Here is a 17,477-nt window from a genome sequence, read left to right as displayed (position 1 = left end):
AAATAGTTGAATTTTCACTTTGTAAAGGACTTTTGAACCTTTAACGAATTGCTGTCAAAATTTAGAGAGGATTCTTCTCTTAAATTTCGTCCAAAAACTTCGTGGACTTATCTAAGTAGTTAGTGGCGTCAACCGTTTTTGTTCAATCGAACTTATCACGTTTACGTGTGGCGTTCAACCCAAATTATACCAAGGTTCCTATCTGATCTAGATAGTGGGTCGAGGTTTCCGTTTTAGTTTTCAAAATCAACTTTAGAACCTATAAGTCTCGGGTCAACCCTTAACAAAGAGTTGGTTCATTCTTGTTCTCAAGTTACCGTTTTAAAATTCAAACACCAAGTTTTTTTTTTTTCATAGCCAAACCTTATACATTTAATTAACCTTCTTTCATAAACCTATCCATTGACACCCATAAGCCCTATTTAGCCTAAATCCGACTTCAATTCAAACTCAAACGATTCTTCCCTGTTTTAACGATCGGGCAACAATACGACTCGAATTCATCAACGAGCGCTAAATGGAAATTGGCACATACAATACGCCCAGTTGCTTCTCGTGGATTTTGTAATGACCCAATAGTCGTGGGTGTCAAAAAATGCATTTCTGAGACTCTGTTACAAAAAATCGGACTCGTATGTGTGGTTAATTAGGTTTTAGTAATGTGAATTTGCATAAATTAAGAGTAATTAAGTATAAGGACTAAATTTCATATAGGGTGAAAGTTGAATTAGAGATTAAAGAATAATTAAATGGATTAAATAAGCAATTATGCCATTGGAAATAAATGTCGAATATCATTATAAAACTTTAAATTAAAAATATATATTATAATATTTACATAAGTATATATTATATTATATTATATTATATTATATTATATTATATTATATTATATTATATTATATTATATTATATTATAATAATAAAATAAATAGAAAAGAAAGAGAATAGAAACGAAATGAAGGGAAAAGAAAGAAGGGAAAGCAAAGCTAGGATTTCAATTATTCAAAGCTCAATTGGTTAGTCAATTTAGTCCATTTTCTTGTAATTTTTATGTTTTTGAAATCCCAAGATTAAATACTACCCAACTCATGTCAAAATTTTAGAAATTATTGAGTTTTTAAGTGTTGTCTATGTTGAATAATTTTAGTATTAGGGACTAAATTGATAGATTTTTAAGTTAGAAATGAAAAGGATTGAATTGTAAAATAAATTGTAAATTTTGAGTAATAGGGACTAAATTGTAAAATTTTTAAAATTTAGGATTTAAGTGAAAATAGGGAGTTTAATTTAGTTTAAAGTGAAATTTGTGTAAAATATATGATTAATTATGAAGACATAAAGTTAGACTCGGTTTAAGGACTAAATTGAAAATTAGGAAAATATTGAGAAAAAATTTAAAATATGCAATATGAAATTGAATTGTGTTGTGTTGTATTGATGAATTTTAATTGTTTTAATTTCGTAGCTAACGTCTACTGGAATCCTCGACTAAAAAGGGGGAAAGATAAAGTCGACGAGGAATAGCTCGGAATTTCTGGTTTGTATTTCTATAATCCGAAGCTAGTTATTAATTGTTGTAATTTTTATTTAATGTATATGGTAAGTGTTGGGGTGAGTAATTGATATTTTGATAATTGATTGAATGGATTGAATTGGTAGATATATATATTGAATGGATTGACTTTTGAATTGAAATGAATATATGTGTAATTATGTGATTATACGAAAAATCAGTACTGGATATTGATTATATCTAAAATGTGAAATTAAACGCTATTAACTGTATTGGGCTGAGTCGGATATAGATGGCATGCCATAGGATTGGAAGAGTTTAGGGATTTCTTTGACTTCGAGTCGATGAGACACTGGGTGTCAATTTACTACTTTGGATTAATTCGATGAGGCATTGGGTGCCAATTTACTTCGGTTTAGCCGATGAGACACTAGGTGTCAAACTATTACTTCGAATTATCCGATGAGACACTGGGTGCCAAACTGGTGTGTTTTGGTTGGATCCGTGTATCCGTCCGAGTCTGAGTCGTGTTAATAGGGGTAAATGAATAATAAAGTTCTATAATTGATATTGAAATGGCATGGTATGGTATGAGAAATGAAATTGATATAATGAATTGAAAATAAAATGTGAAATATGTTATAAATACATGGAATATATGAGTTAAATACTCATGAATTGGAAATGGAATGGGTAGTGCCATTGTTTAAATGATATGTGAACAAATTATGGAAAGTTATTATATAGCAAGTGATGAAAATTGAGTATTGTAACACCCCTTACCCGAGACCGTTGCCAGAGTCGAGCTCAAGGCATTACTTTACTTAACTTAAAAATTCGGGGCATAAAATTTTACTTTTGACATTAATTTCACTATTCACAACAAAGCTGTCCACCTGCGCAACAATTACTAATTTAGTTATAACTCAAGCTACAAAATTAAAAATTTAAATCCGTAAATTTTCCTTGAAACTAGACTCATATGTCTTCTTACCATAAATTTTTCAGAATTTTTGATTAAGCAAATTAGTACAGTTTATTAGTTAAAATCTCTCCTGTTTCACCACTCAACTATCTTGACCTCTTGTCACTAAAAACAAGCTTTCTCATTGTAGGATTTTCATATGGTGTTCTCACTTGTTTCTACATAAAATATACTATATAAGGAATCTATACATATAAACTAAAACTCATAACCATTTTTGTACAATTTTTAATGATTTTCTAAACTCAGAACAGAGGACTCCAAAAATAGTTCTGACCCTGTCTCACTAAAATTCACATATATTAAAATATAAAATTCATTTTGCTACACTATTATTTTTATATGAAAGTAGACTCAATAATATTTAATTCTATATATCATTCATCTTCTAATTCATTTTATACTATCCTAGGTGATTTTTCAAAGTCACGTCACTGTTGCTGCTTGAAATCTGTTTCTTTGCAAATTTTACTCTTTCATGATTTCTATGCATGATTTATCACCTAAACATTTGTAACGACAAACACCTTCATACTTAGTCATTTTAACAACCATTCATCATCAGATATGCCATTTTAACAACCATTCATCATCAGATACTTACATATCATTCTTTAGCAAAATCATAAATACAAACATTCAAAATAACTAAGTCCCTATACATGCCATAACCCAAACATGGTTCATCATAAAATATCAAGTTGTTGTCGTTGATAATGTGGACGATCTCCAATGTCTTTAAGTTCCCGAAAGTAGCTTTACAATAAGAGAAAGATAAATAAAAGAAGTAAGCATAAAGCTTAGTAAGTTTACTAGCAAATAAATAACAACATTTAACACAAATAATTAAACTCAAATGTCAAGATCTCTAGTTTACTCTTTATTTAATCTCATTCTCGTTCTCTTGCTGGTTTACTTAGTTAACTCATGATCGTAACATATTCTTCTCTTGCTGAAACATTGAGTATCAATTGATAATATAGTAAGTTCTTAACTCTTATAACTCATCTGAGCTTGTCATTTATGCTTTTAAATGAACTTTCATTAACATGATTCGTTTACTAGCCCATTGAGCCACGTTGGAATAATAAGGATACTTGGGTCTTTTCTGATAATAACATGCCAAAGCCATGTCCCAGACATGGTCTTACATAGGATGTTCTCATATCGGTGCCCATGCCATATCCCAGACATGGTCTTACGGGGGACTTCTCATCTCGGTGCCAACGCCATGTCCCAGACATGGTCTTACATGGGACCTCTCATCTCGGTGCCAATGCCATGTCCCAGACATGGTCTTACGTGGGACCTCTTTACCCAAATGTCATGACATTTGTATCCGATACATTCCTCATGTTTCAACGGGGTTTTTTAACATCGATTCACTGTCATCTCATACTTGAGTCAACATTAAATAAATTCATAAAATAAATGCATAATTGCTAGAAAATAACAATATTAATAATAATTATTGAAATATTGTATTTATTTACCGTAAACTTACTTCGGTATAAAATATAGCCAAATTCACCAACTTAGCCTTCAACTTTATTCTTTCCTTTGTCTAACCTCGAGTTTCATTCTTCTTGATCTAAAATAGAAAATTTAACTCGTTTAATACTCAAATTTATCAAAACATCTCTAACTTTGGAAAAATTACGATTTTGCCCTTAAACTTTTACATAATTACGCTTTTGCCCCAAAGTTCAGAAATTAAACTTCATCTCATATTATTATGTTATATAACACGCTGAACATTTTTCTCTTCTATGACAACATCAAATTCTCACTCTAACACTTACTTATTTACATTTGGGATTTTTACCGATTATGTCAACTTACTCGTTTTCGCTTAAAATCAACTAGCAAAAGTTGTTTAACATAATTTATAGCTTCATATTCTATCATAAAACATCAAAATAAACACTTTTCACCTATGGGCATTTTTCCAAATATAAACCCTAGGTTAAATTATTGCAAGAATAAGCTAAATTAAGATACTAGGAGCTCAAAAACGAAAAGAGCATTAAAAACGGAGCTTGGGATCACTTACTATGGAGCTTGGAAGCTTGAAAACCCTAACTATGGCTTCTCCCCTTGCTAAATTTGGCCTAATGAAGAAGATGATAAAAAATTGGCTTTTAATTTTGTTTTTAATTCATTTTAATAACTAAATGACTAAAATGCCCTTAATGAAAAACTTTGGAAACATGCCTAACCATGTCCATTTTTGTCCACCAACTTAACCAATGGTCTAATTACCATATAAAGACCTCCAATTTAAACTTTCATAACAATTGGACACCTCTAACATATAGAACTCAACTTTTTGTACTTTTTACAATTTAGTCCTTTTGACTAAATTGAGTGCCCAAACGTCAAAAAATTTTCACGAAATCTTTCTGTGAAATTGCAGGCCATAGAAATATGGTATAAATAATTTTTTTCTCATCAGATTTGTGGTCCCGAAACCACTGTCTGATAACCTTAAATTTGGGCCATTACAAGTATGGTATATAATGATGTAATCATGAATTGAATATTGCATGACTAATGTCATTGTATGAATAAATATGGTTTGATACGCGAATAACCATTTATATAGCAATTGTGTGAATTAGGATATTGTTTAAAAAAATGATAGTCATGATACTAGACATTAATATGTCCTTATAATTTTAATTGTGCTTATTATATTATCTTGTCGTTAAATATCCATATTATAGAAATGTCACTGAGTTTTACTCAGTGGACGGTTTTGTTTTCCATGCGCAGATTAGGTACAGTGATTTTGAAGAGTTGTAATTGAGGTTGTGAGCATCCATCTCATCACATCTCCAAGTGCCAAGAGGGTATGTTTTAAAATTTTGAATAGAATGGCATGTACTTAGGAAGATTAGGTGTGTTCCAAATAGTAGGGACAAAAATATAAGTTATGAAAACTTAATTTTTTTTTAAATGTTCAAATATATTAGTGATTAGCCAAAATCACTTTGGCACCAAATGTAATATTCATATATCAGGTTCTTTGGATCGAATCAAGTATAGAGGTGTTACATTTAATGGTACCAGAGCTTTAGTTTTCTAATTTTTGGGTAAAGAATGAGTCTAAAAGTACATGCTATATAGGATATATCGATGTGAGGAGATGTGATATCAATATTAGAAGTTTTGATAAGTTTGAAAATCTGAATTGTTACTAATAAGGAAATGATTTTAAATTAGTTAGTAATGACTCAAGAGGAAAATAGATAAATACTGAAATTTGATAAAAACTTATTTTCTGTCATAGATATTGGAAGGAATGGCAATAAATTTGATATTGTTTGATGAGATAACAACTTCAGCACAGAAGGAGAAGGTTGATAGTATGATGAGAGAAGTGCAAAATTATAGAATGAAACCAAAAGAAGACATTGTTCAACACCTTATTACTGTAAATCAAAAGATGCAAGAAGTGTTATGGAAGGGTCATGAACTGATTAGAAAGAATAAAGTGCAATACTTGACCCTTAGAGGGACATTAATAGAACGAGAGCATCAAATGATTTTAGATCAACTTTGGAAGACATGGGTACCACGAACTTATTAGAATATAGTTATATACTACGTGAAGTTTATAATCTTTGATGGAGCAAAGAAAATAGCGAGACAAAGTGTAGATTCACGAAAGTTGACTGGGAAGCAAAATGTCTTTGACATGCCATGGATGGAAAAATTAGTTGTTAGGAAATTACCAAGAGAATTTATATGTAACTGCTCGATTTTGACCCTAATTGGAATAGTGGTTTCAGGAAAACAAATCCGAGTCTGAAAAATATTTTAATATTATTTTTTGAGTTTATTATGTGTGAATTTGATTGTGTGAAATTTTCGTGTTTTAATTTTTGTCGTTTGAGTGACCGATTAAAGAAAATGGCTTAATCGCGTAAAATGAAAATTTAGGGGTTAAATCTAAAAGTACCTAATTGTTGTTGTCTTTATAAAATAGGGGATTTATGATGCAATAAAGCCAAAATATATTTAGTGGGTGGTATTGGTCAAGAATAACCTTGTATTATAAGGTTTAAATATTTAGAAACAAAGGTTAAATAAGTAAACTAATAATTATGATAATATATGTTATATTACATCAAATTAAACTCCATTTTTCTCCATCTTTCTTGACCGAAACTAAACTAAAGAAAACAAAGAAACAAAGCTAGGTATTTGGCCATTGATTAGTTTGATTCAAGGTGAGTTCTAGCTCGGTTTTTGATAATTTTTATGTTTTTGAGATCGTTGCTTCGAATACTTCAAAACCCATGTCTTAATTTTGTGATTGATGATGATTTTGAAATGTTCCATTGATGAATGTTTGAGTTTTATGATGTTAGTTGATGAAATATGAAATATATGTGTTAGATTAACATGTTTTGTCTTTGAATTTTCGGTGAATTTGAGTAATTAGGGCTAAATTGAGAAAATAAAATTTTAAAGGACTAAAATGTGAAATAAATGAAATGCATGGACTTGTATGAATACAAGGAAGATTCGGCCTAACTATGTTGTTGTGAGATTTTGTGTATTTTGTGTTTTATGTAATAGGGACTAAATTGCAAAAAGTGTAAAATATTAGGGGAAAAATGGTAATTTTCCCATTTATGTGTTTTTGGACTAAATTGAATGGAATTATATTTAAATTAGTTTATTTTGAATACATTTAGATCAATAACCAAAGAAATCGGAGTTGGATCGAGGAAAAACCAAAGTCATCGATTAATCGTCCTATTCCGATTTTTCATCGTCCGAGGTAAGTCTATTAGCAAATAAATGTCGTTAAATTAGAATGTATATGAATTTTATATGCTGAATTTAATTGTATGAATTTTTCCTACTAATAGTCGAATGTATGGATGCTTGTAAGTTTTGGGTACGAGTTTGATTTTACTAAGATACGATGTTTGAAAAGCTTAGAATGAATCTTAAAGAATAAGTAGGATCTCCTATATATGAATTGTGTAAGATCGACTTTATATTAGTGATATTCAGGCTTTGTGCCTAGCAGGCTTTATGCCGGTGAGTTTTATCAGGCTTTATTCCTAGCAGGCTTTATGCTGGTGTATCAGATCAGGCTTTATGCCTAGCAGGCTTCGTGCCGGTGTATCATATCTAGATTTGTGATTAGTAGGCTTTATGCCGATGTGGTATCGAATGGGATTAATAAGTTATAATGATCAGGTATGTAAAGTTTAATTACCTATTTGATAATTAGGTAAGTAATTTGGTTGGTTATATAACAAAAATGATACACATTGCTATTATAAGTATATGTGTTTATATAATAGGTATATTCGGCCTTATGTTAATTATTGGTATATGATTGGAAGCTTGTGTATAAACAAATGGCTATGACAAAAATGACTTGAGATTAATGAATGTATTAGTAAGGTTTATATATGTGTATATTCGGCTTTGATAAATTGCTTATGAAATTATATGATTTATATATATTTGCTAAAGGCTTACTAAGCTAAGTTAGCTTACTTTGTATTTTTATTTATCATTGATTTATAGATTTTGGGGGTCGTTACATGCTCGGGGATCGTTAGTGAAGTCATTCACACTGTCGTCTACTTTCGGTACCTTTAAAGGTTTTATTTCGAACTTATGGCATGTATAGGATAATATGTATTTTGGTCTGATTTTGGACATGTATATAATAAGCCATGCTAAAATGGCTTGTTCATTTTGTAAATCTTGAAATTTATGCTTTTGCTTGATGATTGTGTATGGTTATGATTGGTTGATTAGGTTTTGGCATATATATATAATGTGTCTAGCAATGAGTTAAATTGGTAAATGGTGTGTCTTGATTAAAGGTTAAATATGAGTAGTGCATATATTTAGCTAGTATTCGGCCAGGGTATTTGACTAGTTAGGCTCGGTTTTGAATGACAAAGAATGTACATGATCTAAATGACATGGAAGTTAATTTGGATGATTGATACTTGAAAGTGTTAATTAGTTGTATATATATGAATTAGAGGTATGATAATTCACATGAGAATTAGATATGGGAATCATGTTTGTGGTTGAATATAACATATTAGATATGCTAATTAGCCTGCAAATTAGATATTTATGATTTGGCATTTATATTCTAAAATGGTTAAAAATTTAATTTGGTAAAATGTATATACTGGATATAATGTTTAAAATGAAATGATATGGTAATTGAATATAGAAATGGTTTTTGGTTTTAGGTTGTTATTTGTATGGTTTGATGATGTTAAAATATAGTTGGTCATGAATAGAATTACTTAACATTTTATGAGTAAATGATTATTGAATTTTGAGATATGAGTAAAGTATTTTAATAGCTGCATTTATAATGTTTATTAAATATTACGTGTGTTATTTAGTTAATGGTATAGGTTAGAAAGATGTAATATGCGAAAGTATGATCAGTTTTATAAAATGGTATGATCGTTGATTTGCTATAAAATGGATGTAATCAAATAGGTGTCTCGATATATATATATATGCTCGGTACATAAAATAAAATATGATTGATTATAAATTGAGTATTCGAATATCCTAGAAACGATGGTCACATGGCTTGAATTTTTGTAATTATCAAATATGTACAAGTTAGTTTTGATATTTGAGGGCTTGGCTTGAAAGTTTTGAATTAGAAAATTTAATTGAAATGGTTAGATATTGAAATATAGTTCGTTTAAGAGAATGTTCGATAAAACATGATTTGTGTGATTAGATATGTGATTCAAATAAATGATTTTGACTTGTATGAATAGGAAGTTGGTTTATTAATTTACTTCGGAAATTATTTTTTACATTACTGTGCGTATGACTTGTAAAGAATGTCTAATCTGAACTGTGTTTTGTTTGGTAATGCCTCGTAACCCTAGTCTAACGACAGACATGGGTTAGGGGTGTTACATTATAAATTCAATACCCGTTATAAAGATGGAAGAGGAAGAAGATCCTGAGGAATTTCCAAATTGAATTGTAGAAGATGAGTTTGAAGAGAATTTAGAACTTAATATAGGGAATTTTCTGGGGGAAGATACAGAATCAGAGATGGAAGAAGACCCAGAATGGATTTAAGTGGTTAATAGTAAAGAGAAAGTAAAAGTTATGGACTAGTGAATGTGAAGGAAAATGAGTGTATATATATATAGTTGTACATGTACAGAATGAGAACTTAGAAAGCCAGAGCTTTTGAATGAAAAGTTCGGTATATTAATATAAGGTTAGTCTTTTGGAAATACAAGAGGCAATAGAAATATGAGAAGTGGAATAGAATAGTAATATTTTCCAATTATGAAGATCAGAAAATGAATTTTTTTTAATAAAGAAGTATAGAAAGAAATTGTAATGACCCAAAATAGGGTATAGTTGGAATAGTAGTTTTGAAACCACAAAATCAAAGTAGAAATATTTAATTTATGATTGTTTTAGAGTCTATGATATGTTTGGGTGATGGTGTGAAAATTTTGTTAAGTAATTTTTATCGATAAAGTGCCTAATTTTATTATTGGGATTAAATTGTATTAATTGCAAAATCTGAGTTCTAGAACATAAGTACTTGTTTTAAATAGGGGTTTAAATTAGAGGTATTTAAATGGAAAATAGACCATCATATTTTGTTATGGACAAAACTAGTCATGGAAGGGCAAAAATTGAAGGTTTAGTAAAAATGGCATTTTTGTCATTTGGGTGTTTTAAGGCATAAAAGAAAAAATTGAAACCCAAAAAATTTGCTCATTCTCTTCTCCATGCTGCTAAAATTTTCAAAAAGCCATGGCTAGGGTTTTAAGCTTTTTCAAAGTTCAATTGTAAGTGCATTTGAGCCCCGTTTTTAATGTTCTTCGTATTTTTGAGATCCTAAAAGCTTAACCTTTCTATTTTTACCATTTATTTGCATGAAAAATGAAGTTTAAAAATTGACCCATGATAGAAATTTGTGCATTTTGATGTTTAATGGTAGAATAAGGGTGCACGAGGTTAGGAGAACGATTTTTGCTAAGTGATTTTCGTTGAAAATGGTTAAAACGAGTTAATTAGTAAAAGTTGTAAATGCTCCTAAAAGTGTGAAATAATAATAATTTGAGGTTGCTTTAGAAGAGAAAAAGGTTCGGCTGACCTTGAATGTTATGGGATTTGAATAAAAATCATATTACGGGGCTAGGGGCAAAATTGTAATTATGAGAAAGTTTAAGGGCAAAATTGTAAATTTGTTGTAGTATGATTTTTGTATTAAAATGAGTAATGTGAGTGATAATTAAGTGAAATGTGACATTTTAGATCAAAGAAATCGAGATTTGGACCAAGTACAAGGAAATGTCAATCAAAATGATCGATTCGCGTTGAGGTAAATTCATATGGTTAGTCTATATTGATCGATTATTAAATTTGAATTGAGATGATGTATTATTATATATATATTTGTTATCTAATCATGACTTTATGCAAGTACGAGATTAGATTAAAGGATCAATCGTGAGAAATGCAGGGTCAAGTACATTCGTACTACAACTCGTGATGAATTGACGGAAAAGACCATGGTTGGACCATGGCAGTGAATGTGCCAGTGTAAGACCATGTCAGGGACATGACATTGGCACAGACCGAGGAGTGCTAGTGTAAGACCATGTCTAGAACATGGCATCGGCACGGACAGAGGAGAGTCAATGTAAGACCATATCTGGGACATGGCATTAGCACAGATCAAGGAGTGCTAGTGTAAGACCATGTCTGGGATATGGCATCGGCACAGACCGAAGAGTGCTAGTGTAAGACCATGTCTGGAACATGGCATCGGTACGGACAGAGGAGAGTTAGTGTAAGACCATGTTTGGGACATGGCATCGGCTCGAGATGAGTGCCAGTGTAAGACCATGTCTAGGACATGGCATCGGCACAGACCGAGGAGAGTTAGTGTAAGACCATGTCTGGGACATGGCATCAGCTCGAGATGAGTGCTAGTGTAAGACCATGTCTGGGACATGTCATCGGCATGGATAGAGGAGAGTCAGTGTAAGACCATGTATGGGACATGGCATCAGCTCGAGATGAGTGCCAATGTAAGACCATGTCTGGGACATGGCATCGGCACCGATATACTATCCCATGTAATACCATATCTGGGATATGGCATTGGCGTCCTACCAGATGTACGAAATATCCCGAACATCCCTAATATTACAAGTAGTTCAACGGGAAATTCAAGGAGTATGCTCAAGATAAGTAAGAGTAGGATATGTGAGTATTATGACTAGGCACATGTATGTATATGAGACTCATAAATAATGTGCTTAGATTATGATGCATTATTGATAAGGATGCAAACAAGTAAGATGTGTCTATGATCACTTGATTGTTATGTGCCAAGATATAATATGCTTTGGTGTAAGTGTGTATAAATGAAACTGAACACAAAGAATTAATGAATGAGTGAAATTGACATTAAAACAGTTGTGGGCAGCAACATAAGTATAACTTTGAAAAATCACCAAAAATTGTGGAAATTGAATTAAAGGCTGGGTGAAATATGAAATCAAATCTTAATGAGTCTATTTTTCCCATAAAAGAAACAGAGTAAGCAAAAGAAGTGTGAATTATGAGATATTTGAATTTTAGTGAGACAGGGTCAGAATGAGTTTCGGAATCCCCTGTTCCAACTTTGAAAATTAAGTAAGAATTGTACAAAAATAATTATGGAGTATGATTAATATGTTTGAAATCCTTAATAAGTCTAAAAATCGCTTAAAGTCTGTAATGGGTATTAATAAGAGGATAAATTGAATATAAAAAAAATCAAAATAGATTATAGAAGATAAGAATATAATTGACCATGAAAAATAGTGTGAGTACTTTAGAGAACATAAAAAGGTAGCGAAATTATATTAAGAATTAGTGAATAAAGAGCGATCTAAAGTGTGAAAAGAAGAAGAAGAAGAAGAAATAGCAAAGATGTAAATTGTGTAATAAAAGAGGCAAACTTTGGAAAGAACAGTTACCTCGAGGAGACTATTGGTAGCGGCTGGGCCAATAGATTTCTAAGAGGTTGGATTAAGAGTAATAGCTCTGATCCATAATTGGGATAATCATTGTTTGCCTCAAAAAGAGAAAGAAAAGAAAGGAAATGAAAATGAGAATATAAAAGTATAACAAAGTAGAGTCTAAAAAAAATGTTAAAAGAATAGTGTCGTGATTTGTATGAGATAGTTGTGATAAGAATAATAATAAAAATAAATGAAAAGAAATGATAGAGAATGAATATAAATGATAAGCTATGTAAATATGTGTAGAAATGAACTATAGCATTATAGAGATGATTTTAGGAAAACTAAATGAAGAAAGGACTTCTGGTTAAGTGGAAGAAAAGAAATAAGAGACCAATTGAGTAAAAAGGAAATATAGGATTGTAAGAATAACTCCAAAGGTAATCTACTAGAGGTTTTCGATTCTTATAGAAAAGATTTTGTCATTTATAATGATGCTTCCTTGAGCGGTCTTAGTTATGTTTTGATGCAAGATGGGAAAGTGATTGCTTATGTATCTCGCCAGCTAAAAATACATGAGCGCAATTATCTGACACACGATTTAGAGCTAGCTGTTGTGGTTTTTGCTCTAAAAATTTGGATACACTATCTGTATGGTGAAAAGTGTTATATTTATATTGATCATAAGAGTTTCAAATACCTCTTATCTCAAAAGGAATTGAATTTGAGACAACGTCGCTGGGTAGAACTTCTGAAGATTTTGATTGTGTTATTGATTACCACCCTGGTAAAGCTAATGTTGTAGCTAATGCGTTGAGTAGAAAAGCAGCAATTGAATTGTGAGCAATGTTTACTCAGCTCAGTATCAATGATGATGGAAGCCTATTAGCTGAATTAAAAATCAAACTAGTGATGTTTAATCAGATTAAGTTAGCACAGTTAGGAGATGACAAATTGGAGAAGAAAAGAAAAATGGTTCAGAATGGTATATCAGAAAATTTCAGCATTGATAATTGGGGATGCTTGAGATTGCATAATCGAATTTGCATTCCGAATGTTCCTGAATTGAAAGAGTTGATACTTCGCGAAGCTCATAATAGTCCTTTAGCTTTGCATCCTGGAGGAACAATAATGTATCGTAATTTGTGAGAATCTTACTGGTGGTCGGGAATGAAAAGAGATGTGGTCGAGTGTGTGGCTAAATGTTTAACTTGTCAACGAGTTAAGGTAGAACATCAGGTTCTTACTATATTACTCCAGCCTATTACTATTCTTGAATGGAAATGGGATTGTATTATGATGGATTTTCTAATAGGGTTACATTTATTGGAAAGTAAGAAAAATGCTATTTGGTGATTGTTGATCGACTTATGAAATCAACTCATTTTATAGCAGTCAGGAATTATTGGTCACTTCAAAAGCTTGCTGAATTTTATATTCAAAAAAATTGTGAGATTGTGTGGTGTTTTTATGTCGATAATCTTTGATCGAGATCCGCGGTTCACTTCGAGATTTTGGAAACAATTGCATGAATCTCTTGGTACGCGACTTACTTTTAGTACAACTTTTCAGCCACAGACTGATAGACAATCTGAGCGAGTTATTCAGATTTTGGAAGATATGCTTTGTGCTTGTGTTATTGATTTTGAATCAGGTTATGAGCGTTACTTGCCTTTAGCTGAATTTGTATACAATAATAGTTTTCAATCAAATATTCAAATGGCTCCATATGAAGCTTTATACGGTCATAGGTGTCGATCACCTGTTTGTTGGATAAAATTGAGTGAAAGAAAAATGATCGGGCCGGAATTAATTCAAGAAACGGAAGACATTGTTAAGAAAATCTGAGATAGATTGAAGATAGCTTTTGACAGACAGAAATCATATGTAGATCTGAAACATCAAGATATTGAATATTCTATTGGCAATAAAGTATTTCTTAAAGTTTTGTCTTGGAAGAAAATTTTGAGATTTGGTCGAAAAGGGAAATTGAGTCCTCGATTTATTGGACCGTATGAGGTCACGGAAAGAGTGAGACCAGTTGCATATCGCTTAGCTTTGCCTGCGAAATTACAGAAAATTCATAATGTTTTTTTATGTTTCAATGCTTAGAAGATATCGATCGGATCCATCTCATGTTATTTCGACGGAAGATATTGAGATTCAACCTGATTTATCTACGAAGAAGAACCAGTTGAGATTTTGGCATGTGAGGTGAAAGAGCTGCATAATAAGCGAGTTCCGTTAGTGAAAGTATTATGGCGTAGTCATAGTGACTTGAGAACCAGAAGAAACTATGAGATCTCAGTACCGCAACCTCTTTTCAGGTAAATTTCGGGGACAAAATTTATTTAGGGGAAAGAATTATAATGACCTGATAGTCGCAGGTGTCGAAAAATGCATTTTCGAGACTCCGTTACCGTAAACCGGACTCGTAAATATTTATTAAAAATATTTACGAAGCTAGTTGTGTGGTTAATTAGGTTTTAGTTAGGTTAATTTGCATGAATTAAGAGTAATTAAGTATAAGAACTAAATTGCATATAGGGTGAAAGTTGAATTATAGATTAAAGAATAATTAAAGGGATTAAATAAGCAATTATTCCATTGGCAATAAATGAGACAACATAAGTGAATATCCTTATAAAACTTTAAATTATTATAATATTTACTTAAGTATTAAGTATATATATTATATTATATTATAATAATAAAATAAATAGAAAAAAGAAAGAGAATAGAAACGAAACAGAAGGGAAAAAGAAAGAAGGAGAAAGCAAAGCTAGAGTTTCAATTGTTCAAAGCTCAAATTGGCTAGTCAATTTAGTCCATTTTTCTTGTAATTTTTATGTTTTTGAAATCCCGATATTAAATACTACCCAACTCATGTCAAAATTTTAGAAATTATTGAGTTTTTAAGTGTTGTCTATGTTGAATAATTTTAGTATTAGGGACTAAATTGATAGATTTTTAAGTTAAAAATGAAAAAGGATTGAATTGTAAAATAAATTGTAAATTTTGAGTAATAGGGACTAAATTGTGAAAATATTGAAATTTAGGAATTTAAGTGAAAATAGGGAGTTAAATTTAGTTTAAAGTTAAATTTGTGTGAAAATATACCCTTAATCCAGCCTCTAAACCCTGCATACCCAATGCAATACAAGGAACACAACTATTACAACAATCCAAATCATTCTCTCCTTTCTTTTCTCCCTCTCCAATATTCTCTCTTTCCTTAACAGTCCAACAAGCACCACCTTTGCACGAGGTGCCATAGTGGATCAAACTAGTAGAAAAAACGAAACAACTTTTTCTCTCATTCCCATAATTAGGACACCTGAAAAATCTCTTACTTGGATTTTCATTCAACCATGAAGTACTCAACACAGTTGAGCAACCACAATAACAAGTAATTATAGAGGTTGGTGCATCCATTTCTTCTTCTTCTTTTCTTCTTTGTCGTTCTGCTCTTATCTTCTCTTCTCCCAACTGAGCAAAAATTTGTATTCTATTTTAATAAAAAAAATTAACTTTTCTCATCCCAGTTGGACATCCACGTTGGCATTTAAAACCCATTTTAACTGCCATATTGGATAGTTGTTTGGGAGGTAACAAATCTTAACGATAGAGTGACCATTTCATAACAAAACGATAACGTAAGTGACTAAAACATAACATTTCAAACATAAGTGATTAAAATGTAACATGAGGCAAACAAAAGTGACTATTTTGGTAGTTTACCCTATAAAAAAATACCTTTAAATGTGTATTTATTGCTTTGTTAAAACAATGATCTTTTGGTAATTTAATAACTGGGTTGGAACCTAATTATGGGTGATATCAATTCAATCAAAATCTTTATTATAGTATAAATAGATATGGGTGAAGATGATTTTTTTTGAAAATATTAGTTTACATTAAAAAATTATTTTACCTATATTTACTTATTTCATTTCCTTATGGGCTGTTGAAAATCTTATTTCTATTCTTTGTATTAAATATTTGTAATTTATAATTTTATATTAATATATAAACATATACATGCATAGAAATGGTGTATTGAACTTGAAAATAAATTATATATACAAATTAAATCAATTGAGTATTAATTTAATTATTATTTTCTGTTGCAATAATTTAAAAATAGTAGGTTTAAACGTATATATTATTCTTCAATCTAATTAATTGAGATCTGAGGGTTTATAAATAATTTAAAATATAAAAAATTAAAATTTGTAAATTAATGAATTCAAAATGAAACATTAAAACACCTTTGATATTGATGCATACCAACCCTATAACGAAAATAAAATGTCTACTTGTGTGTTTTTGTAGTATTAAAATCGTAAGCTATAATATATCTATTCATATTTAATATTTTTAATTAAATAGTAAAATCACATTTTAATTTTTCAAATTTATAATTTAATTATTTTTATTTCCCCTAAGTCCATACTTGCTAAAATTTGCAAACTGTTGCAGTAGTTGTTATAAATTTCTCAATTATTATTATTATTATTTAAATTTTGCATTACTTACAATTGTTTGTCTTCTCTTGGGTTATTTGTTAATATTAAATTATTATTATTGATGGAGCATTGTTACTATCATTTGAAGGCTTTAAATTTAAACATACTATTTTGAAGTTGGGACCAATTATAAATAATATAGTAATTATATATGTTGAGTGTTTTTATGTGTCTGTTTCTCAATAAAGTTATTTTTTCTATTCATATGATATGGTTCTTGGATGCGACGTTTTAAGTAAACTCTTATGCATGTCAACACATACCCATTCTAAGATTTAACACATGTTTCTTAAGTTTGGGTTTACTTGCATGATGATACGAACTCCTCACGTACGAGCTCATGTCAGCGAACTACACAAGTTATCACTATTGAATCGAGTTGATCCCAATCACATAACTAGATAGTAGATCAATAATGATGAACATTGTAACAATAT

This window comes from Gossypium raimondii, chromosome 1 (assembly GCF_025698545.1).
Source record: "Gossypium raimondii isolate GPD5lz chromosome 1, ASM2569854v1, whole genome shotgun sequence".
Lineage (NCBI taxonomy): Eukaryota > Viridiplantae > Streptophyta > Magnoliopsida > Malvales > Malvaceae > Gossypium > Gossypium raimondii.
The sequence above is the reverse complement of the archived record's forward strand: the minus strand, read 5'-3'. Positions refer to the sequence as shown.